The sequence below is a fragment of the Macrobrachium rosenbergii genome, chromosome 41 (genome assembly GCF_040412425.1).
Source record: "Macrobrachium rosenbergii isolate ZJJX-2024 chromosome 41, ASM4041242v1, whole genome shotgun sequence".
Taxonomy (NCBI): Eukaryota; Metazoa; Arthropoda; class Malacostraca; order Decapoda; family Palaemonidae; genus Macrobrachium; species Macrobrachium rosenbergii.
Window position 1 is genome coordinate 14847881 of NC_089781.1, and position 27500 is coordinate 14875380.

At 31.7% G+C, this 27500-nt stretch overlaps 1 long non-coding RNA gene across 1 annotated transcript in view; it reads right to left on the minus strand.

The window, feature by feature from the left end:
* Positions 1 to 27500, minus strand: part of LOC136826663 (uncharacterized) — a 221031-nt gene that overhangs the window by 64 nt on the left and 193467 nt on the right. Inside the window, exon 4 of the long non-coding RNA XR_010849680.1 lies at positions 1 to 217. This exon is cut by the window's left edge and continues 64 nt beyond it. This is a non-coding gene — a long non-coding RNA (uncharacterized lncRNA). The remainder of the gene's footprint in view (positions 218 to 27500) is intronic.

Consider the following 27500-nt stretch of genomic DNA (forward strand, 5'->3'; position numbering starts at 1 on the left):
TATAAAACACTTTAACATAGATCTATTCATAGAAAAATGCAATCACAACTACGCATATTTGTAGTATTGTTGTCAAAGAACTTCCTTGAATCCTACACCACTCACCTGAGTTCCGTTGGCATTCTTCACGTACTTGACAGAAGAAAAGGCTTAATGACGGGGAGAAATGATTTCCTTCATCCCCCTTTCATGCGGCCTCGTATTCCGTCTCTTTTACCTGAAAATAAAAATAAAAGTAAAATAAAACGTTAAAGGAAAGGACGGTGGGAAAAAAAACTAAATATCTAGTGGTCGACAGTTTGATTTCCATTTTCGGGGAGCTGACACACTGAATATAAAGGTTTTTTTTATGTTATCCGAAATATCTGGGGTTTTGTGATATAATGCTAAACTGATTGGGCTTTCCACATATCAAGTGAATAAAAGATGTCTTGAGAAACATGGTATTCTACGAATGTTTAAATTCAGAAAAAGAAAACAATAAATGATATTGATACAGACTGATTGTTTTTCTTGTATAAAAAATAAGTAAAACGGCTAGATTCTCATGAAGATATTGTTCACTAATTCAACTATTAGTTAAAATGTACATTTACACCAGGCAAGACTGGGCTAAAAGGTTAGGTGAAATCCTGTACTGAGAAGTGAAAAATAAAACCTTCCCGCTTCGAAAATCATGAATTCTGCGAGAGAGAGAGAGAGAGAGAGAGAGAGAGAGAGAGAGAGAGAGAGAGAGAGAGAGAGAGAGAGAGAGAGAGATTACAATTTAGACTACAAACATCATTCCAAAAGTGAGAAATTACATTACATTAATCAAAAACTTGAATTTGATTGAAATAACAAACGACGTTTGTGAGAGATCATACAACGTCTGCATTAGAATTTAAAATGCTAATACCAACTTTGAGTACTTATGGCTTTCTGCAAAATGATATTTGAATTAATAATAAGAATTATTTATCTTGATAAAAAGACAATATTATACATCGTCAAGGTACTCAAGATTTTTCTAGGTTTTTTCATAAAGAAAGGAGCATAGTAGGGTTATTATGTTAATACCATGAACTGAAAATGAATTTTTTGCTTGCAAGGCTGATGAAACGAGAATTACCGGAGAAACGTTTTCATTTTTCAGTAACCATTTCGACCAAATCTTTTGCACGTGGTTCAAAGAACACCTCTTGCATTCGGCAAGCACAGCATGACTTTCCTTTAAGAAATAATATTTGAAAGGCGTTATTTCAAAGTACTCAATGCCATTGAATGAGTTTGTCTTTTATAATATAGGAAAATAATCACTTATACTATAAACGTACACACACACATACACGCACGTTAGACATTTAACAATTACTTTTATAATTTGTGCATTTTTAAAAGTTATAAATAACTAACTATATATGTAAAAACCTCATTCAATAATAAGAGCTTAATTATGTAAATAATTTGAATGCACTTAATGACTGGCACAAGAGTAAATATTCCATTAACTTTAATTACTTACCATATCCATTTGCTTCTAGAAATCAGAGGTTTCCTATTCGGTAACTCACTTCGCAATTTTTAACAAATAAGAAATGAATGGAACTTTTACTCATGTTTTCCTCTTAATTTGTTTTTGTATTGTGGCCGCGCGGTATAATCAACAGAGAGCTAAATTCTCGTGAAAAAATATCCAAGTTTACTTGTTTGCATGAGTTCCATGCACCCAAACTATTGTTCTCCTCAATTTCTGGTAGATAGTGCCAGTTCCAATAAAAAAAAAAAAATTTTCCGAAAAACAAAAGCCCTTTTTCTCATCGCTCCATCACTATCGAAAAGGTAAAAGGGAAAAGTTTCTCTCTGATATATCATCTTTCCCACAGCAGATGAAAAAAAAAAATGAATAAATGGCGGCCAAAAAGCCAACAGAAATATTTCCATCGACGTTATGTAGTCCGGCTGAGTCCGCGCATTTCCCAAAAAATTCTTTATTTTGCGATACTAGAATTTTCTTTTATAACAAGTGAGGTCCAGGCACCTGCCGCCCGCTTATTTATACCTCACAGCGCGCAAAACAGGTTAACTGAATTTTTCGGATACTAAACTGAAACTGGAAGCCGGTAAAACAAAACAGTATTGATTTTGAGGTCGTATTGCCCAGGGTAAGATAGCCTGGGTCCTAATTAGAAAACACAATGATGATTATGTTCAAAATATAGGATAGAGTACAACAGGCATTAACCTATGTAATATGATTACCAATAAGGTTAAAAAAAAAAAAAAAGAACGTGAATCCTAAAGATAAAATTAGCCCATTAAGAGGTTCGTCTTTGTCAGTTTAAAGTCAGTCTTCCTTCCCTGATGAAGGGGTTACTAATAAAAATAAAAATTCCATTCAAGATTCACATACAGCATCGGGAAATTTCGTATAAGATGAAATAAAACATACAGGTTATCTTTAAAGATTCTCTAACGCATACATAAATGCATATATTATGAAGATTACATCATGAAATTGGTTATAAAATTACTCATATATCAACTATTGACTTTTCGCTTTGTTAATGGATGCAAAAACTGATACGATGTAAAGTTCGTAGAAAATAATTCAGGTCAGGACCTGAAAAACATCCATCAGAGATCACGAACATCTTCACAAAGAACCAGACGAATGACAGAACGATCAGCTGTTACCCTCTGAGGGAACGAATGAGGTAAGGATCGCATTTCCCGACAAATGGAGCATCGAAATGAGTGATGGTGACCGCCTGGAGACCGCTTGATAGCAATTCATTTATGGTGAGATTCCATCGATCCTGGACGACGAGGAGGGATTAAATGCCCACAGGGACACAAATACATTTTTCATTGAGACCTCATCAGGTATTATCTGCTATTATCTTCTTAATGTTAATTGAGTTTACTTATCTTTCAGAGAATTGACAAGTGGAGAGAGAGAGAGAGAGAGAGAGAGAGAGAGAGAGAGAGAGAGAGAGAGAGAGAGAGAGAGAGACTGACTAGGACAGGTTGATTTGAGCAATTTTATTTACCTAATTCTAAGAAGACAGACTATTCGTTTACCGTTTTTTTATATAGATAAAAGCGAAATAAAAGGAAAATTAAACAGATCTCCGATAAAAGGTCATAATAATTTTAGTTAAAGATTCTCTTAAAATGTCTAACAGGTTTTAAAATATAACTTGAAACTTGCCTTAATTAAAACATGCATCATATATTTCATGAAACTATTATGCTTTATGTGAAACAATTTCTATTTCACGCTGAATAATATTTTGATAATTGTTTACAAAAAACTTTCATACCGCTATTTACCAACAGGCACAACAGTTAATTACCATAACGCAACTACTAGGAAATTTTGCAAGGAATCCCACTTCTATATAAACAAAATATACAAAATCACAAATATCACAAAATATCCAAATCGTAAACTGCAACAGGAACTAAACGTTCTATATGAAATACAGCAGGGAGCGAATACTACCCTGTCACCCGACATGGAATTCTCTCATCTCTCTGTCATCAAACTTTGTAACTGCTTTAGTTCATATGAGTTGGGGATGCGATGGCCACAGGCCATATGGAATTTCTATGGTTATTGGCACTGCATATTTCGGCAGTTGTTTCCCGAAAGGTTAGGGGTGCTCCATGGGAAAGGTTCTCTGTAGCAAATCAGTTTTCAGTTGCCTGGAGCACTGATGAACGAAAATAGAAATATTTTAGTTCAGTTTCGATTCTATAATGAAAATAATGAAACTACACTTCTTTAGTAATAAGTGTACATGTACTGTATATATATATACCTATACACAAAGAGAATTCATTGCAAATCAAACACGTTTCTTCTTAACCTTATGATTTGTAATTAAATTTCTTTCTCTGAAATGAAAGGTTAGTAAACTTCGCTATAAACCAACATTAATATGAAAAATATTATGGATGATAAGCTCATTAGCCAAGAGTGTTTGATGCACATTTTTTCAAAATAAAACCAGATGTAAACGATACATTTATCGTGCAAATGTTACTTGGTAGATTTTCATTGACAAAAAGGCAGATATATAAAATATTATCAATGAATATTATTGTCTAAGATATACTTTGTCTTAAAATTAACATTCTCACATCCTATCCTAAAAATCATATCAATTCGTAAATTTATTAACAGAATGAGAATGCCCACAAAAATACTCTTGTTTTAAGTCTAGGATGACAATGAACATATATACCGCACCAAGATATGTAAGAACTGATTCAGCTGTAAAACAAATTCTGTCAAGTCAGGTTCTGTGCTGAGAATCGAAGTCAACCCAACTCCATCGGTGGCAATGAGTAGCTACCTTTTTTACCATCGTCACTCCCATACGCCTAATGTTCTGGCTTTTGATGGAAAAAGTTTAAAAAGCTGTCACATTTTTCTACGAGAGAATTAGGAAACCCCGCTGCAGTGTTTTATTAATATGGAACTATTCATTTTCCCGAAAGAGAAGCAAGCGAAAAGACTAATTCAAAACAACAAATAGTGTTAGTGTTCACACATTCCCCTCATGTCAACCTGTCATTAAAATCGCAAATTGTGAACAAAGTATCGCTTCAGTACTGGTGATGAGATGCAAATTCGGTTTGCAAAATTATGATCATTCAACAATTATCAGGGATAATGAGGCCTTTGAAGACCTTAAGCATTTTTTTTCCATTGCTTTTACTGGTCCCCTTTGTTAGAATATCAGTGGTCATTCATCGATAAATAATTTCGTAACGAGTTACGGAAACGACATTTGGACGAAAAATATATTTTTTTTAGTATGAATGTGAATTTCACGGCCATATTAAGAGTTTCAAAATTGAATACAATTACTGGTGATTTACACTCGTTGGCAAAAGGGAATAAAAGAGTCAATAAATGAAATTTTGCTGTTTTCAGCAAATATTCCATTCAGGTGCCAACAATATTTGTGTTTTGGGAAATTATTTTGCATTCACCTAAATGGTAAAGTGACAAAACTAAATACCAGGATTTTTATAAATAATATCAAATGGTTACATGAACATTTTTCGATGTATGAAATGGCTCTATAAATATTGCTCTATGATTGCATAAATATAGAGAATTATAGGAGCATACAACTGCGTAAAAACACATACATGCATACTTACATACGTTTAGCAAGTTGTATCGTCAATAAGCTCACATAGACGGCAAATTCTGCATTCACATTTTGTGCCTCATCAAAAAGCCAGTGAATCAATTGCGTCATGTGTCAAATATTTATTGAAATCAAATTGAACGTAAATCATATTAGTGCTACATAAGTAAAAGTATTGAATATTCCCGCAATTAAAAAAGCGACTTGATTTACATTTCGTTGCGTGGGCACAACGCCCAGATATAAAAAAAAAAAATTGAAGCACATCAGATATTTAAAAGCTGTTTTGGTAAAGCATCGGTAACAGAAAAATAATCTTTATGTACGACTGCCAGCACTACTACCACACTCATTATGGTTTACAAGTATACAAGTATATATATATAGTATATATATATATATATATATATATATATATATATATATATATATATATATATATACACACACATATATACATATATATATATATATATATATATATATATATATATATATATATATTATATATATACACATATATATATAATATTTATATATACATAAATATTATATGACAGTATTTTGTATTTCACAAACATTATGCACTAATTATAATTTTATGTCCAATTCACCATACTACGGGAATAACTTACATTAAAGGAGAATAGTAACTGAATAAGTTTCCTCTGAAAAGGTTTTCATTTGAACCTTCAAAAGAAAGAAAGCTAAAAACACCAAAGGGATCCACGAAGAACAGGTGGGAAATGGACCTCCACCCGGGATTACTTAGGGTTCTAAAGGCCACTCGACCTTTTACCTGCGATGCTCTGTTTTGCTGTTTCGTCTGCTTTACTTTGCTTTTAATATTCGCTCATATATATATATATATATATATATATATATATATATATATATATATATATATATATATATATATATATATATATATATATATATATATATATATATATATATATATATATATATATATATATATATATATATATATATATATATATATATATATATATATATATATATATATATATATATATATATATATATATATATATATATATATATATATATATATATATATATATATATATATATATATATATATATATATATATATATATATATATATACGTAATGTGTATTCGAGTATGTATGTATATATTTAACAGTTACACTCAATAACAGAAAAAGATTAAATTTTAATTCATTTGTAACCCAATTATTTAAATGAAGAAAAAGGAGATGAAGGAATATTGATTATACAGTATAATGTGAAAATTATGTTCAAAGCAAACAAGGTCAACGAAGCTTGTACGAGAAGAGATATGCCTCCAAATGTAGTTTCAGTTTCCGATTAAACATGGAATGAACATTACTGCAGTTCTCAGCTTGTCATATTACAAATTGTATGAAAGTGTTTCCGGATATCTGATTACACCTTCTTTTATCCAAAATATCCATCGGCGTGTGAGATTTAAATTTCAAAAACATATATAAATAATAATAAACAAACTAAAAGCAAACGCTCGCGTAACATCCGTCCATAACAATGCTTTGTTTACTAAAAGTAGTGACGTCATAAATAATTCTTGTGAATGGGATTTTACGAAGAGCTTCCACTCTCGCGGTTGAATCAAAACTTTGATAGTTTATAGCTTGGGGTTTAGTATGATGTTAATATTCTCGTACCATGAATTTTACATTTCATGTATTTTCCATCATCGATAAATGGGAAAAAAATATGACATCTCTCGTACTCTTTTACAATCATTCACTGCACATACTACTAAATTTTCTAATTACAGAGATTTTTAATCGAAGTGTTTCAAGTATGGGTTCTAGAAATCACACTGACATCTGAATAATTCTATAAATATCATATCATCATATCTGTCGTGAGGTATCTACAATCTAAATACTTTGATTAACCTGTTATAAGTTAACAAATTAACGAAAGAGGAATCAATCTAACCTCTACATCAGACAGGACATAACGTTACAAAATCTCTTACTTATCAACAAATAACTAACCACATTTAATTGTAAGACAACAATTTTCTTTCTGTTTTCTCTTTCTTTTATTTTTGCAATCTTCAGAAATGAATGACCTAAACTTTTTCAGCTACGTACCTCCTCCATTGCAGATTAAAAGGAGCAATTTCCTCTGAAAAGGTTTACATTTATTCCTTCAAAAGAAAGGAAGGTAAAAGCACACAAGGGATTCCCAGAATTACAGGTGGGAAATGGAGCTTCACCTGGGGATTACTTTAGGTTGTAAAGGCCCTCGACTTTTTACCTGCGATGCCCTCTTTTTGATATTTCGTCTGCTCTACTTTGCTTTTAATAATCACTTATACATACATATGCATGTCTGTACGTGCGTATGTATGTATTTATTATTTCACAGTATTGGTGAATTTCTCTTATGCATGGCTGGGTATAATACAGTACTTAGCTTATGCACACACACACATATATATATATATATATATATATATATATATATATATATATATATATATATATATATATATATATATATATATATATATATGTATATGTGTGTATGTGTGTGTGTGTGTGTGTGTGTGTGTGTGTGTATGACAGCCTGTTATGAATAGCATAAATATAAGAGAGAAAAATAAATGAGAGAGAATCAGTGATAGAGAGAGAGAGAGAGAGAGAGAGAGAGAGAGAGAGAGAGAGAGAGAGAGAGAATAACGAAGCAGAAGGAGTAACGACACTTCCTGTGTTGTGTTTACGTAGCAAGACACGGGTGCCAGTAATCTAACCGCAATCGTAACAAGGATGTCTACCCGTCTCACCTGTGTGCTTACCGTTTCACTCTCACGGAAACTAAGACTTCCGGTGACGCCATAAGTCCCCTCCTTCGTAGGAGGGATTAATTCATCTAGTTACACCCAAAGGCACGTCGTTAGATAAGTTCCAACCAATTAGGACGTCTAACAAGGGATGGGCGTTTTCCTTTCAAGAACCTTGAAGAAGCAAGTTTGAAGAGAGAGAGAAGCAGAACAGAAAAAAGACAGAAAAGAAGCAGTTAGAAGAAAGAGAAGCAGAGGTGTGAGGTCGTGAGCCATCACCAGTTGTGGGTTGAGAAGAAAGCAAGACTCATACTCGATTCATATTCATACTACTTAGCTTGTATATATATTAACTTGTATATGTACAGTGTTATTTTTACTAGTGTGTTAATGAAGTAAGAAAGCTGCACTGTGTCTTCCTAAAGCCTCCTGGGACTCAAACGCTACTATAACAACAAAGCCAGAAACGATAAAGCATCTATAAAGGAAATAATAAACTTCTTTACATGGGCAACGAATATATAAAAGAAATAATAAGAAAGCAACAGCATAACAGAAGGTGGTAAAGAAATACAAAGAGAACAAAACAAGATAAGCCCTTTGCAAAGTAGTTACCGGTATCTCTTACGTACATATAATAAATGTATTTAAAGAAATACTCACTTTATGCTTGTCTGGTATTAAGTGTCATGAATCAATTATTTTTAAAAGCTTGCCTCAATACGTAGTATTTTCCTTAATTGTCTCCCATGAGGTAACTGATTATAATCCTTTCAACGACATATTCTCAAAGGGTACCTCCCTCCTCTATTAGCCAATTGTGAGAACAAGAATCCTTATTCAAATAGGTTATTTTCGTCTTTAAATAGCTTTAATCTTTACATTGTATATTTCAGCACTTTTAAATTCAGATATGAAAACAGTAGAGAAGAAAAAAATAGAGTTAATACTTCATTTTGTTCGATATTTGTTCCGTTATTTTTCTTATAAAGCCATAAATCTTTGAAACGACTGCTCTTCTTCCACCAAAATAATCAAAACTAGCAAGTCTTCCATGAAGAAAATAATGAATAATTAGTACTAGAGAAAATTGTCTTTTATTCACTCTTTTTAAAGTCTCTTCTTAAGACTTACTTCCGTTTTACTTGACTTTGATTTTCTTAATTGTTTAGTCTTAATTGAGGATCTTGTTTAGAAGAAATCAATACTGAGAAAATATTAAATAAAAATATATCAGGTGTTGCAAAGATACTGAGAGCCGAATGCATATTACCTAAATCACATTTTTGCAATATGAATAAATTCTTGGTAAATTAGGTTTTCTTCTGTGCTATTGGGAGAAACGTAAAATAACACAAAACCAAAACACTGCTCCATTACCTTAAATTCCACAGTTCATGGATATTCCATTATCGATTAATGTCTAGAGTGGCGTTCAATTTAACGATTTTTATCAAGAAAAGTTCATATCTATCTTCTCTTTCTAATATACAAACTGGAAATTACATGTTATCATTTCTCAAGACAGTAATTTACGAGTGAGATTTTAATCAAAACGATATAATGTTATAAATCATGTTGACATCCAAATATGTCTGTGAATACGAAATGTGTTCATCCGTGAAGTATCTTCATTCTAAGTTCTTTGATTACCTCAACATTAGTTAGAAAAATTTCCATTTCCAAAGTAAATGTACAGAAATCAAATATTTCTCCTTCAAACATCAAATAACATTATCATAGTTGCAACTAATCAACGAATAACAATGAGCATTTTATTGTAGGACAATATTTTTCATTCTCGTTTATTTCTGTATCCTTTAGAACTCAAGGGCTTAAACTTATTCATCTCCTTCTCTCCTGAAAGAAGCCATTTCCTCTGGAGAGGTTTTTCATTTATTCTTTCAAGGAAAGGTAAGGGGAATGCACCGAAGGGATTCCACGAAGTACAGGTGGGAAATGACGCTTCACATTGGGACTACATGAGGTTGTAAACGTTAATCCACTTTTTACTTGTGGTGCTCTGTTTTGGTTTGTTGTCTACTTTACTTTGTCTTTATTGCGACCTTTTACAAACACACGAATGCACGTGCGCGCTCTCTCTCTCTCTCTCTCTCTCTCTCTCTCTCTCTCACATACATACATATATATATATATATATATATATATATATATATATATATATATATATATATATATATATATATATATATATATATATATATCTATATATATATATATATATATATATATATATATATATATATATCTATATATATATATATATATATATATATATATATATATATATATATATATTATATATATATATAAATGTGTGTTTACATACATATGGAAGCACATTTTTCAATTGACAATAGAAATTTTTTTACCCAAAACTTAATCCACTGTAATTATCAATCACTTAACATTAGAAAGAAATTAATGACGTATTGCTAATAAAAGCACACTTCAAAATTAAGTCACTGAGGTTATGGGGACTGTGTAGATTAAGTCAAAATGAAAATACTAATTTCAGTTACCCAAATAGGAGCTTCCTGTACAAAATGCCTATACCCTGTAAATACATACAGCCTGCGGGAACATTGTATCGGATTCACTGAACTAATGATTTAATCCAGGATGTTGGACTTGCGCACCGTCGAGCTTCCTAATTGCGATCTAAAACTCGTTTAGATATTTTGTGATTCTTCTCGAAGGCTTTCTTTTTACAGTTCCGTTGTAACATGAGGACTCTATTGTTGATTACATGTGACATTTGATGCATTTTCAGATATGGTACTGTCATTCACGTAGAGTTTTAACGGAAATAACATCGTAATGTTTCTTGACCTACAGTGAACATGTTTTTAAAGCGACGAGAAATTTAGTTCCGAATACTGTAAAACTTTTGCTTGATATATATGCTGGTGAAAATAATTCTTATTAATTAGCAAACTTTCTTTGACATTCAGGAGCCGTAATTTTTAGGAATAAGTCCAAACTTCAAGTTTGTATTATAAATAACAATCTTCTGAATAAAAAAATTCATATAAACGATTATATGGCATCACACAAAGTTAACTTTTCCTGGTACCGAAGGAAGCTGCAAAGGCTGAAGAACGGTAATGAACCACTACACAAGTGATGCCGAAAAAGAGAGGAAACTTACAGCTATCAATCGCGTCAAAAGTATAAAGATCGGACTACCAACAAGAAAAATGTTTTAAAAGTTCCTAAACAGGGCATTAATCCATATGGATTAGGACTTCCTGAACAGCTGAATAAGTCATGGTTTTGTTCAGAACCTTCCGTGACAGTCACGTAATCCAATTAAAACTTTTTCTTTCTCCAACTAAGAAAGAACTAACAAACAAACAAACAAATCTCCCAAAGGCAGGGCTCTTTCCTTGTATAGTCAGCTTGAAGTCTTCAATATATTCATTTTTACAGGACATGCATCCATTTTGCACTCGGATGATAACTTATGTACAGCTTCCTTTAAGATTTTCAAAATGTATGTTACTTCCATAGATCCTGCGTAGCCATAGGTCTATGTGTGATGGTCGCTTGTTTGGATGATGGACAAGAACTACAATTTGATCCTGATGGGGCAGTCATCTTTATGGAGTTATTCATTCATTTATTCACATAGTAAATAATGTCATTATTGGTGGTGTTTTATTTCCTTATAATTCAGAAAATTGCCTCTGAAACTAATCTTTGACAGAATGGCGGCTTAGAGTAAGCTTTTCTGAGGAATTCACAAAACGCATTTTTTTTTAGTAATCATAAGGTCTATTTATATTTCGTATGAACAGAGAAATTTGTCTTTTAGCAAAAGATTTGCTTTAACATTACAAAAGAAGTTAAAGTGGATAATTGCCAAAACATGAATTTCATCATCGTTCCTTTGCAACGACTGAAATTCTTTTACCATTGCTTTAGGTAAGATTGGAATTAAATTTCTGACGAAGGTCGTGGAAATATGTAAAAATATTCCATTTCACACCCCAACCCATGTTATGACTCCAGGCTTCAGGATTTTCGATCATTTTAAGCCACGTTTATTCCTGAGGGAACATCGTTCCCAATATTACGTTCCACGCAATTCACTTTTATCGGATATCATTTGTCATTTTACATAATAATGATCTCTCTCTCTCTCTCTCTCCTCCTCTTTCCCGTCCGAATCACATAAAATGATAAAACTATACATACCCCCGGAGGCTGCACTTCATTCCCTTAATATTTAAAAAAAAAAAATTATGTTTTATTTGCTTCTTATGGTGTCATTATCAGACTTTCTTGCATTGTAAACACCATTCTTTTTGCTTATTATAGATAGTTTTTCATTATTCTTTGTCCTAAATTTAATAGTCTTCTTGCTGAATTAAAATTTGGAGGAACAAATGAAAGAGAACTCTCTCTCTCTCTCTCTCTCTCTCTCTCTCTCTCTCTCTCTCTCTCTCTCTCTCTCTATATATATATATATATATATATATATATATATATATATATATATATATACAACACAAAATCCAGTTCCTCTCCGTTCATGTTACTAGTTTTCAAAGGAAGGACTAGTCTCCATTTCAGCTGGGTAAGCTCATTTATAATTCAAGATGACCTTAATAATTATCGTTAGATTAAGCATTCTTGCGCATACCTTTTACTCACTGAATAAGAGAAAAAAGAATTTATCATTTTTAGAGGTACTTTATAAATTTTCGTCTCCTAGCATAATGATAGCTTGCTGCGTTATTCCATTTACTTCTCGTCAGAAATGATGCTTTTAAAAACCTTAAACACGTGATGACTATGATCCATTAGACAGCCTTCATTATGGGTTAATGGAAAAAAATGGAAAAAAATGACAGCTGATATCATTACGAAATAATATAGAAATACAGAGTGAGTTTTATTAAGGTTTAGATATGGCTTTAAAATATTAAATCAATAAATTGGTATTTTTTCAGTTAAAAATCTCTAAAAGTTACAGTTGAATTAGACGTATTGTTATTCAAGTAAATAATTAAAGCTTCCGCCAAAAAAAAAAAAAAAATCACCCTTCCACGTAGCGCCGACGTTCTGGCCCATATTCATCAAATATTTGACGGGATTTTCATGCAGTGTATTTGACATGGGATGGACGGATCGCTCTCTCACAGCCACTCATATTTACGTATTGATGCAAGTCAGTCAAATATAGCTTTCACTCTTCGTCAGCTATGAATTTTGAGGAAACTTATTCCGTTGTAAAAAATGACTGATAAAGCAAGAATTAAGATTAGATTATATGAATATGTTGTCGTAAGTAACGAATATGTGCCTCGTTCATGTTATGAAATTATTCGAAAGTGTATAAAACCACAATTAGTGAATTCTAACACCATGAATAATCGAGCACAGAAATATACAAAAAAACTTTGTCAAGTAACGACTGAAAATATGAAATTTTATATATATAAATATGAAATTTATATATATATATATATATATATATATATATATATATATATATATATATATATATATATATATATATATATATATATATATACATATATGTAATATGTGTGTGTGTGTGTGTGTGTGTATCTCTGTATGTAAGTGTGTTTATGTGTATGCGTGTGTAGTTTATAAGATTTAAAAAAGCCCTAACATTTTTTTAATGACCTCCCTTGGCTCTGTTAAGAAAAGTACTGCTTACTCAAACACAGGGCTAGAAAAGGTTTTAGAGAGAGAGAGAGAGAGAGAGAGAGAGAGAGAGAGAGAAGCACAGCCACGTGCCGGTGTTAAACAAACTATGAAAAATGATGGTTTATGTAAGACGATCACATACCTTTTGATAAAAATTGTTGATCTGTATCCAGTTTTAGGTAAAAATTCCACTGAACAAAACTGTTTAACGTACATTATAGTAGACCTCATTAGGACAAATTTTTGTAACAGAATAAGATATATATATATATATATATATATATATATATATATATATATATATATATATATATATATATATATATATATATATATATATATATATTATAGAATTTCATCACGAGAAATTATTAGATTTGTTGTGTCACGTTTTCTTCAAATATACTTCAAATATAATGCTCGAGTTTTATTCCGTACATTTAAACATAGAGGTTGATCAATACTGCTCACTTGATCTTAAATTCGTCCTATTAAACGTTCAGTTACACATTATTAACTGCATGACAAATACGTCTCTGGTAGCCAGCTGTCAGTGATTTGAACGGAGAGTATTGGGTTTCTTGATGTTTTATTACAACAATGTTTGTAAGTTATATATCATTTTATATTTAAAGAAGAAGCACACTACATGTATCATAGCAAATGACACTAGAATAGATATGTCTTACCAGCTTCTAACATCATTTTATCATAAAATACACTTACGAGAGTATTCCGCACATACGCTCATTCAGACATACGCATATACGCAAACGCTCATACATATACACACAATATATACATATACACACAAACACACACACACACACACACACACACACACATATATATATATATATATATATATATATATATATATATATATATATATATATATATATATATATATATATATATATTTATGTGTGTGGGTGGGTGTGAGTGTGAGCGTGTGTGCTCGTGTGTCTGTGTGTGCACAAAAGACCAGACAAATTTGACTGCCGATATGGGCCCCGATTAAATATCCAGAATCCTATTAAGAATTTGAACATTTAAGCCAGTAACCTGAAAAGACATAATAGGAAATGACTATTACCTTATTTCATTAATGAGTTAATTACCTTCTCCAAGTGACAGCCTACACCAGAATGTTTTTTCATCCACTTTCATTTCAGTTCATAATTGAATTTCACTTCTTCCTGACAGCAAAGAGCGATTAGCAACATCTGTATAAATGAACACCTTTTGCATACTTATATTCATAGGGAAAGCAAAATTATAACGATTTTTTTTCCAAATTAATACAGTAACTTTTCAGTACTATTTTAGATAGATATGGTATGTGGATTATCTTTCATTTCAAGTTAGCGAATCATATCTTGTGATAGTAATGGTTTCTTAAATAAATGTGTCTACAGTTTCATTGCTTATACACATACACGCACAAACATACACTTACACACGTATTTTGATAGCTAAGTTAGTCGTCTGTGGCAATTTGTAGCCAATTCTTTCGAAACACGAAATTACAATTGTCTTTGTTACTTCACTCAACGTTGCTTTCTTTTTATTTCAGTTTTATAGCAAACAGACCAAACTCCTTCTGCATCAAAGAAATTGATTAGTTTAACCCCCCCTCCCCCCACACAAGTTCCACATCCCATCCGATACCCTTACTTACGGAGGGCTGCATTATCAGATGTTAATGCCTACAGCACAATTTATTGTTTCTACACATCTAGAACACTGCCCTATGGAACTCCAGACACAATAGGTCTCGCTTCGCTAAAGATCCCATCAATAGCAACTCGCTGCTGCCTACCTGCAAAGAAATCTTGAAGTGATCCTAAAACATATCCACCAACTGCAAGATTCTGAAGTTTACATATAAGTGCCTTGTGATTTACTATATCAAAGGCAGAACTAAAATCTGTCTGAATTCCTCTGCATTCAAAGCCTGTATCAAGGTTCTCTTGCAATTGGTATGTCAAATATAAAAGGGCATCGCAGGTACCTAGCTGCTCCCTCTATATACGGTATATTGGCTATTAGTTAAAATCCTTTATATTACAAAAACAATGTTTTTGCTGGAATGTTACCTATCAGCCTTCGAAATTGATATCTAAAGTGGTACTTCACTAGATATCAAAGGATTATGCTAACGGCGAGCAAAAAAAAAAAAAAAAAAATATAAAACCCAAGAAATCTGCAGTAAAGTGTGTAGCGTCCTTTACAGTCAATTGAGATTACAAAATCATTTATTTCATCTTGTTTGTTCTTACGTTAAAGATTTTATTCGGTGGAAGCTTCGGAAACAAAGTTATCATTTACGATTTTTTTTTTTTTACAAAGACGGTTATGCTAAAAACCAATTTTCCCCTCTACTAATAGTCCAAGTTAATGGCAGGAACCTAGTAACTCCTGACAATAATAGCTATTTGATTGATATGGTAATGATAAGACTGATAAGAATTTCTCCGCCAATAATAATGTTACAACAACTTCCAAAACCTTAATCAAAAGATGTCATATGGGAATTAAACTAATTTCGCAACCAGCTGACTTCAAGTACGAATAAATGGGCTCCGAATTACCGCGCGATTTCAATACAACCGTAATTGAGCGAAAGGCTGTGGATGACTCATTCATCCTGAAATGTGCAACTCTCATTTGCAAGACTTCCTGATCATCATGTTACCCTTTAGACTGCGTTGGAAACTAATTACGAAATCATATTCAAGGATCTAATTCATCAGTTGCTGCCTCTAATCCAGTTCAAAGGATGTGGGATTTTAGAAGGCTTTATAATAAACTCTTGATGTATTGGGGAGAAGAGATTAAAGTAAATGCAAACAAGGAATAGATGAAAATTTGTCTCTTCTTGTTGCAGTGTAATCAGAGGAGATTGAAAAAAGAATCTTTTGGTGGAATTTAATTATCTCACATTGCCCAATTACACGTAAAGAATGCGCAGAACATATGCATGCGAAGATATGCGTGCGGAGGCATACATATACACATATATATATATATATATATATATATATACATATATATATATATATATATATATATATATATATATATATATATATATATATATATATATATATATATATATATATATATATAGTATATACTGTACTCATGCAACCAGAGACACATATTGTACACAAACATATGTATGTATATGAGTGCATACATGTATATACACATATGCTTATATATATATATATATATATATATATATAGTGCATACATATATATATATATATATATATATATATATATATATATATATATATATAAATCTTATATATATGTTCTGCGCGTTCTTTACGTGTAATTGGGCAATGTGAGATCATTAAATTCCACCAAAAGATTCTCGTGGCCAGGTCGGCAACGTGACCTCCTTGTGAATATGGTAATGCGGGTTCGATTCTCGCGACCGCCATTCACAGGCTCTTCAATTTCTTCCGTCTGGATATTTTCGGCTTCGTAGTTACAAGCATATCCAAAAAGCGCGAAGAATTCGAGAAGTTAAGAGGGCATTGTTGCTATTAGAATTACATATGTGTCTGGTAAAAGTGACCAGTAGATTCTACATATATATATATATATATATATATATATATATATATATATATATATATATATATATATATATATATATATATATATATATATATATATATATATATATATATATATAATTTATACATTGTTCATATTCACAAACATTAATCTGTAATTATCATTTTCTATCCATTTCTCTCTCTCTCTCTCTCTCTCTCTCTCTCTCTCTCTCTCTCTCTCTCTCTCTCTCTCTCTATATATATATATATATATATATATATATATATATATATATATATATATATATATATATATATATATATATATATATATACAGTATATAATATAGCATAATGACAAATGATGAATATATTTATAGGAAGGCCATCTCCAATTACATCATCGCTTGTGACAGAAAATACAAATAGTCTGAGTTTTCGATGAAGAAAATTCTGGTCTAGTTTTCACCTGGTAGCCGGTATCAAGTCAAAAGGGAAGTGGAATGTGAGAGAGAGAGAGAGAGAGAGAGAGAGAGAGAGAGAGAGAGAGAGAGAGAGAGAGAAGTACGAAGGAGTGAACCGGAGCGAATGTGAGAGATTACGGGAAAACGGAAGAATGTAGGCCATATCTTGATAAGCAATTTTTTTTTATCATTATTTGAATTATATCTTGCTGCATCCATAACATTCATCTTAGGTATGGATCATTGTTTACGAGCCAAACTATTGCTACAAAATTGCTTATCTAAATATAAATCTTATAAATGATCTTAACTCCATTGTTTTACCATGTGACGTTTATTCTATCTGATACCGCATTAAAATATAACAACAAACACTGAATTCTGCTATACGTAAATTTGATTGTGAAATTATTCTGTCAACTGATATTCATAGCCTATTTAGCAAAGTCATAGTGAACTGACTTTGACTGAAGTACAAAAGTTGAACATGGATTCATTAAGTCAAAGGAAAGGAATAACATTAATCTTATTAGTCACTCAAAAAGTGCGTTGTTTCATTGTAATGGAATGTCACTCTCTTGACTCTTTCATTTTACTTCGCAGCTTCGCGTCTGAGTCTGGTGGAAATGAGAAAGCCAAAAATTGTTGATTCCTTTAAGATTATGACATGAATGTGACCTACGACAATGAAGGTCAGTAGTGAAAAATGTAATAGTGGTTGTAGATTCTCACTGTTAGAGAGAGAGAGAGAGAGAGAGAGAGAGAGAGAGAGAGAGAGAGAGAGAGAATTCCGTACAGTGTATATCATACCTCGAATTGCACTGGCACTTTGTTCACATAAAGTTAGATTTATTAAATAGCTTTTTCAATGTCTCAAGGAACCACGCTAACTATAGGTGAATCAACTTTAAGTAACTTAATTAAAATATATTCTCAGTACATTCTCAAACGTCTTTTGTACCCTTAAAACACATCGATTTATTACTGTAATGAATATAACAATGCTATTTTCTTACGCTAATTCGCACTTAATTGAATATCACTTCCTCTTTCTTTATCATATAGGATGCTTGATGGTTTATCGAAGGATTACACTCATGGTATTAAAATACAGGAAAAAATTGTAACCTGCTGTAATTAGGGAATTTATGACGTATTCAAACCATCCAAAGTCTTTAACCTATTCTGCTAGAAGGGAAAAAGTAAAGACCAGACTTTCTGTTTAAAATTTAATTGATTAGAAAAAGAAAAACTTCCTAAATCTCATTTTACTGATCACACTCACGTAACTACAATGACCGCCGAGCTCCTAATTAAGGATGTAGTAATCCTTGTTGAAATTAGGAGCTGGGTTACAAGTCTCGGTAGACCTCATTTTCCAGTAAGGAAATACTTCATAAAATACGGAGACAATTTTACTATATTTCCGATTTTTTCGTCAAAGATTTCCTCCTCGATTTACAATAACAGAAATTTGTAACTATTCTGCATATGAATCATCTGTCAAAGAGTGGACACTTATGTCCGATTAAACAAATTCTTTTTAGCTCCAAAACATATATAATTTATTTTATTTTTTGAATTTTTGACGTTTGTCTGTCTGCACGCTAAACTATGCAGAGTGCAGAAGCGTTGTCTAGCAGCCATCATTAACAAGGTAGAGAGTATAAATAGTCTTCCCTCAATTAACCAGAATCGGAATTCTCCTTCCAGTTCCAGAGAAAAGTTGCGTGGAAATTACTGGAGAAAAAAGAAAGTTTTCTTGCAAGTGCAAAACTTTGTGAAGCAATTAAGGGGATTACAGCCTTGAACTTACTACCTCTTAATAAAATTATATTTTCTGGAATGAAAATCGCTTAATTTCATTTTTCCTCGAAAGTTAGGGTGTAATCGCATTTGAAAATTATAGCCCCATATTTTCGAAGTTTTTGTATGCGGTACAACCACAAGGCATTTTTTATAATGAAATTTTATATTTTGTATTTTGGTCGGAAACCTTAGGGGTTTTTAAATTAAATACAAATACCACTGATAATGATGCATTTTACTTGTAATTATAATACTAATTTCCGTTCCTGGGTAAATGAGTTGTTGGACAGCTTTTAACTCCTTAAATCAAGGAAACTGAAATCACAAATTATTGTTAATTGATATCTGAAGGCCGACAGACTTCAAGTCTTTCAACTTTCAAACAAATTAACTAATTTCTGTTATCTTAAAAACAAAAGGAATATACAAAGTTATACTGTTTACTGATCTTTTGAGTTTTTTATTTAGCTTTTTTTTAAATGATGGGGTTAAGAGTAATCTTGCCAGATATATGATATCAATTTAATCAGTAATCTTAGCATAAGAAAATACAAGGTTCCAGTCTCCAGAGCACAAAAACCATTTGAGATATTAAGTGTTTATTTGCTTATTTTGGTAAAGTGGAAGGTCGTCAACAACGATAAAGTACAGTAATAACATCTCTGAATAGGGCGCTGATTTATTTGTCCAGATTTCCAATATTTATCGCTTTGACCGAGTTATCCTCATAAATTAATAGCTGTCCCGGGATCACATTGTTTAGACATAAAGGCATATGTTTCGAATTTGGAAAACTTGTTCCGAATAGCAGTAATCATTTTATGCAAAAATCATTTGAACAGGATTTTCTATTTATTATGACAGCAAATGCAAAATATACTTTTTCATGCACCAGTGAAATCCATTTCCCAATTACAGAATGGTGGTCAGAGAAAAATATGAATCAATGCAGTTAATCAGCAGGACATATACTTTTCATGATAATCATTACCAGATTGGAAAGGCGCATTTACATGCACTTCGATGCACAGGATAATAATAATACCCTAATACGGTGCATAAATATATAAAAATGGGATGGTATTTCATAGTTGTAATATATATATATATATATATATATATATATATATATATATATATATATATATATATATATATATATATATATATATATATATATATTTCCTTTACGCAATTTCTCAACTATTTTGTTACACTGAAGAAATAATATCAAGTTATGTTTTGGGGACCTTTAGTCCAATACAATTACCGTGAATGATTATTCATCCTCATAATAAGATGGGATGTAATTCACAATATTACTTGTAATATACATCTGCTGACTATTATGAGAGGTTTCAAGTTAGAATAATATGTCCTGTTTTCGTGGAAATTTCCCTGTCGATCTAGATGAAAGGATGTGGTGATATGTAATTATAGAGCGGGTATTTTAAGCTGCAATAGACTCCAACAGTGGCTGGTGTTTGATGTTAGCAGCCACATATGTGATATATACGATAAAGTCGCTGTAGATTTATGATTAGTTCTATATGAATCCGTATGTATGTATATATATATATATATATATATATATATATATATATATATATATATATATATATATATATATATATATATATATATATATATATATATATATATTTATATATAAATATATAAAAGTGAATGTTTGTTTGTATGTGTTTGTGTGCTATAGAAATCCGAACCGCTTGACCGATCTAGACAAAATTTGGCGCATGGCCATCATTTGACCCAACTTGGATAACAGAATAGGTTTCAAACTCGTACCTCCTTCCCTTGGTAAGTTATGTAGTAACCGCTTGACCGATCTAGACAAAATTTGGCACGTGGCAATCATTTGACCCAACTTAGATAACAGGGTAGGTTTCAAATCTTTACCCCCTTCCCCTTCCCCATCCCCTTCACCCTTCCCTTTGTAACTCATGTGGTAAATAAACTCTACGAGTTTATCATTCCTCATTTCATGTACCAGATACCATAGAAACAAATTAATTAAAATGCGTTTTTTTTCCTGTGATTAATAATTCTGTATCAAGGTTTGTGTTTAGGTTTAGTGTTTTTTTAGCAGGGGTGTGTTTAGGTTTAGTGGGGTGTGCTTAGGTTTAGTGAGGTGTGTGCTTAGGTTCAGTGAGGGTGTCTCAGTTATGTAGTTAGGTGTGTTTAGGTTTGGTGGGGATGTGTTTAGGTTTACCTGGGGGTGTTTTTAGGTTTAGTGGGGGGCGTGCTTAGGTTTAGAGGTTTTCAGTTAAGTAGCGGGGTGTGCTTATGTTTAGTGGGGGGCCGGATAAATGGGACAGTCACCAGATTAATACCTGGATAAAATGGACAGTCAGTATGGTAATCCTTGGATAAAAGGGACAGACAGTACAGTAACAACTTGAGAAAAGGGGCAGTCACCACAGTAATACCACCTGGATAAAAGGGACAGCCACCAGTAATACCACCTGGATAAAAGGGACAGTTGGCACAGTAATAGCTGAAGAATGGGACAGCCACCACAGTAATATCTGGATAAAAGGCACAATCATCTTAGTAATATCTGGATAAAGTGGGCAGTCACCACATTAATACTTGGATAAAAGGGACAGTCAGCAAAGTAATAAATGGATAAAAGGGACAGACAGAACAGTAATGCCTGGATAAATGGGACAGCCATCACAGTAATACACAGGGGACAGGCAGCTCAGTAATACCTAAATAAATGGGACATTCACCACAGTAATATCTGGATAACTGGGACAGTCAGTAAAGTAATATTTGGATAAAAGGGACAGTTAGTTTAGTAATTTCTGGATAAAAGGGACAGTCATCACAGTGATACCTGGATAAATGGTACAGTCAGCACAGCAATATTTGGATAAAAGGGATAGTCAGCACAGCAATTCCTGGATAAAAGGGACAGTCAGTACAAGGAGGTGCATGAAAATTGTTCTGAGTTCTTTAGAGTTTTCCCGGGCAGAGCTGGGTTGGCCAACTAGTATATACATATGTCCATGTATTTATGTATATGTGTGGGTATAAGGTTGCACGTATGTGTGTGTGTGTGAGTATTTTTGGACTGACATCAATAATATGGTAATATTTTGATATGCAGATCTTATTGTTTACCAACTTACTGTAAAAGGAAATGATTATCGAAGTACACGGCATTCTACCACAGAGCTACAGTGTCCTATATATTCCTCTCGTTTTAAGAATACATCAGTAAAAAAAAATTACCAATAAAACAAGTAGAGAGAAAATGCAATCTATATACAAATATCTTATTTGCAGAGAAAGAAACAAAATAGCGCCATATATGCAATATCCCTCCCATTCTAAGGAAGCAATTTTTAGCATTTTTTTCTCTTTAATCAGCATCCTATCTATATGCAGATTAGATCCCCCCATTACAAGGTTATTAAATTCTGGAGAGTGTTTCTCTCCTAATTGGTGCGTTTCAATAAAAATTCTTAATCAACAGCCGACCAGCTACCTCCAAAGGACCTTGTATTAAAATGCAAGTTGAATTACGATCATGGAATTAATTGAAAGTATATATATATATAACGAAGGGTTGAAAGGAATCGATAACTTGTGTGTCATGAGAGTAAACAGATAAACCGACATAAAATTATTTCTCACTGTATATTACTAAAACGATAAGAAATTAGATATAGCATTCCACAGATTATGTGCATCTACAGTAATAATAATAATAACAATAATTCCCAAAGGCGATTTTTATCTATGTCTTCTAAGAAAATATATAAAGAATTATAGTAGTGTTGGATAAAAGTTCTGTTCTTATTGACTTGTTTACCTTCATTCATACGCTTCCGGTAATAATAATAATAATAATAATAATAATAATAATAATAATAATAATAATAATAATAATAATAATAATAATAATAAATGCATTAGAAAGTCCGGTAGAGAAAATTGACTCCTTCGTTGTAACTCTAAACCTTAAATTGCTACTAAAGATATCGAATTACTGACAAAAAATTTATAAAGTAGAATATTACGTCACAAAATAGTTATCTTCAATGTCAGAAAAAAACTCAGTGTTCTGTTCAGTAAAATTTAAGTTCTTTAGTTGTTAAAAAAGTTGCTGTCTATTATCATGTAAAGCTTCCATAATAGGCAATTAAAACCTGGTTCATCTGAAAAAACCTATGTCTGAACTTTTTCTTCCTTAAGCATTTGAACTTCTTACCATCTTAGTGAGCTACAGTTCCCGGATCTTTGGTGAGGACGTCCTCTTTAATGGTGCCACAAGTACTCTTTTTAAAAGGAAAGGATACGCTTCAAGTGGAGCAACGGTATGGACCGAAATTCTCCCGGGATTATAATTTTACCTCTATTTTTGGAGGTCTCGGCTCCGACTTCATCAGAGATATCTAAAGAAATATCACATATGACGAACCCGTTTGTATAATGTGATGATCTTCGTTTAACACGGTACTGGTAATTAACAATTCCATTTTTACTTATGAGAAATACAGAAAACAATTCTTCTAACATATCAATAGCATTTCATTTTCATTATTATATATATATATATATATATATATATATATATATATATATATATATATATATATATATATATAAAATAATGAAATGCTATTGATATGTTAGAAGAATTATCTTTTAATATATCAATAGCATTTCAATATTTATATATATATATATATATATATATATATATATATATATATATATATATATATATATATATATATATATATATATAATGAAATGCTATTGATATGTTAGAAGAATTGTTTCTGTTTCACACACATATATATACATATATATATATGTAGAATCTACTGATCTACTTGGATCTTAAGGTTTTGTAGTGACAAGCGTACCCAAATAAGCGCGAAGAATTCGAGAAGTTAAGAGGGCACTGTGGTTACAATTACAATTACACACACACACATATATATATATATACACACATATATATATATATATATATATATATATATATATATATATATATATATATATATATATATATATAAGGCGCATGCAGCGTGGCTTTTTATATTCACAAATATCGCTTAATATGCAGTTCACTATACCTCAGGAGAAACTTACTCCTGGGAGAATTATAATAGATAAGTGCTTCGTCACCAGTGGGATTAGAACCGCTGGTCTGGTTTAGAAAAAACTCTGTACAGTGACGATTGACCACTGAGCCATCAAGATTATACATATATATATATATATATATATATATATATATATATATATATATATATATATATATGTAGAATCTACTGGTATATATATATATAGTTAATAGGGCATTGTGGATATTATATATATACATACATACATATATATGTAGAATATATATATATATATATATATATATATATATATATATATATATATATATATATATATATATATATATATAATATATATATGTATATGTATGTATATTGATATATGTATGTATATGTATTGATATATGTATGTGTATATATATGTGTGTGTGTGTGCGTGTCTTCAAGAACGTTATTCTGTAACAAACTCTTTTATATCTTTGAATTCAATTTCGCCAACCTCTTCATAATAATCACCATAGAAAATTTAATTGTTGCAAGCAAAGTGATTCTCTTCTCGCGTTAAATTTCGCAATCAACGTAATGGCAGCGCCAAATTAATCTTTTCCAAAATCAAATTCATTTCAGTTAAACGGTTCTCATTAAGTTGTTTTCCTCCATCTCTCTCTCTCTCTCTAATGCTTTTCTGTTTCTTAACAGTAGGAACACTTTCTAACATTCCGGAATTATGCTGAATTATTCTTCCATAAAGAAAGGATCCTAAATGGAACCTGTTATCCCTTCTAAGAGTACGCCCGAAAAATGGAGACCGCCTAAAAGCACAGAGTTACGAGAGGGATGAAAGCCCGGTGTATGATCACGTAATATACTGGGTAATTTGCCTAATACAGAAAGCAGCAACAGTGCTAATGACCTCTCGTTATAGTCGTAAATCACTTTGGGAAATCGCCCCTCAAGATGCATAACAACATTACAGAAAGTAGAACGGAGCGCTCCATCTCTTATTTTGAACTTTGCTAATCAAGCATTTTCTGGAAAGAGCTGTTTTTTGGTTAAATTCTAACATGAATTTCTCAATGGTTTAAACAGAATAACTATCGAAGGAAAATTAAATTTTGTCCATTAAAGTTTTAGCTTATTACGTACCTTTATAATTTCAACATCATAGCCAAATTTTAATAATTCTTCAGAGTTTGTTTCATCTAACCTTATTAAACTTACTAAGATAGAAAAGTACTAGATAAATGATAATGCTTTAACAGAAATTTTGTTTTATTTTATCAAGGAAATCCAATCATCACGACGTAACACTAACACTTTTATGATTCGTTATAAGATGCACAATGTAAAAGTAGAAGACTGGAAGATTCTAAGGCAAAGACAAAGCTCTGAGACAGCGATAACATTATAATCCATACATATGGACGACATAGGAGAACTATGGAATGAATAGTCTTTCATCTTCCTCTTTCGATTATTACAGGCCAAGTTGCAACACAGGCTAGTGGAGCAGTAAATTCAAGTGTCCCAAAAGGGAAAGCAGCTCGGTACAGGGAAGGAAACTGACAAGTAAAGAACAAACTATGAAAAAAATAACAAAGAAAGCCATTTGGGTTAAATGACAACAAATATGATAAATAAAGAAAAAGAGAGTTAAGACACAGCAAATAAACTCTGATGTGAGGCTTACATCAGCATACACAAATTTGTACTTCTGAAATTCTAGCGAATCGACTACAGTATTACAATGTATTTTTCAGCCTTACATCAGCCGAGATCTTCACTGCTTTATGATTTTATTTATTGGTAACAAGTAAAATCATCTCATAGATCACTCAGTACATAAAGAATTACCTGAATTTTTAATATCAGATAAAGCGAAGACACGTTTCCATTTCTCCTTACTTTTTTTAACGGTTTAGCAACGCTTCTCAACATAATTGTAAGAATTCCTAACCTTGACTTATCTTCCGTTCAGTTCAAAGGAACATATCTTGGACTTCCTCCTTATCTCCTCCTCAGAGCCATAATGACTTCCAGGTGGCGTCTGATCTTGTCATCTCCCGCTGCTTCTAATCCCCAGCTGTTGGCTCTGAAGAGAATTCATCGACCTGATAAGACTTCGCCTACGAGTGCAATTGCCTTTGATGAGGGAATATTGCGTCGACGAAGACTATTTTCTCAGGTGGGAAGATGTTTCCAACTCGCATGTATTTGTGCGTCTGTGTATACGCATGTACAAGGCTAGAGTGGCACACGTGTACCTTGCCTCATCAGAGAGAAAGCCCAGATGAATCCCATGTTGGTAGAAACGACTTGAACTTCTTTTCTGGAAAGTTCGTGCTGCTGTCTCTGTTGACTTAAGAAATGAACTACGTCTTCCTAAATAAAATGGGACTAGTTCCTAACAAACTTGTTAAGAAGAACTGGAAACCTCTTCCTTGGAATATGGTGCGTATTTGAAAACACACGCATATATATATTATATATATATATATATATATATATATATATATATATATATATATATATATATATACACACACATTATATATATGTATATGCATATATATATGTATATATATATATATATATATATATATATATATATATATATATATATATATATATATATATATATATATATATATATATATATATATATATATGACTATTTATCACATCATATGATTCATATACAATCAGAAAGCTACAAACGTCCTTTAATATCAATTCACTCTACTTCGGAAATAATATATTTTCATATATGTTACCGAAGGGGAATTTTTTTTTTTTTTTTTTTTTTTAGTTGATAATAAGTCCACCGTCCCGTGGGGTCGAACCAGCGACGGACGGGGAATCAGGA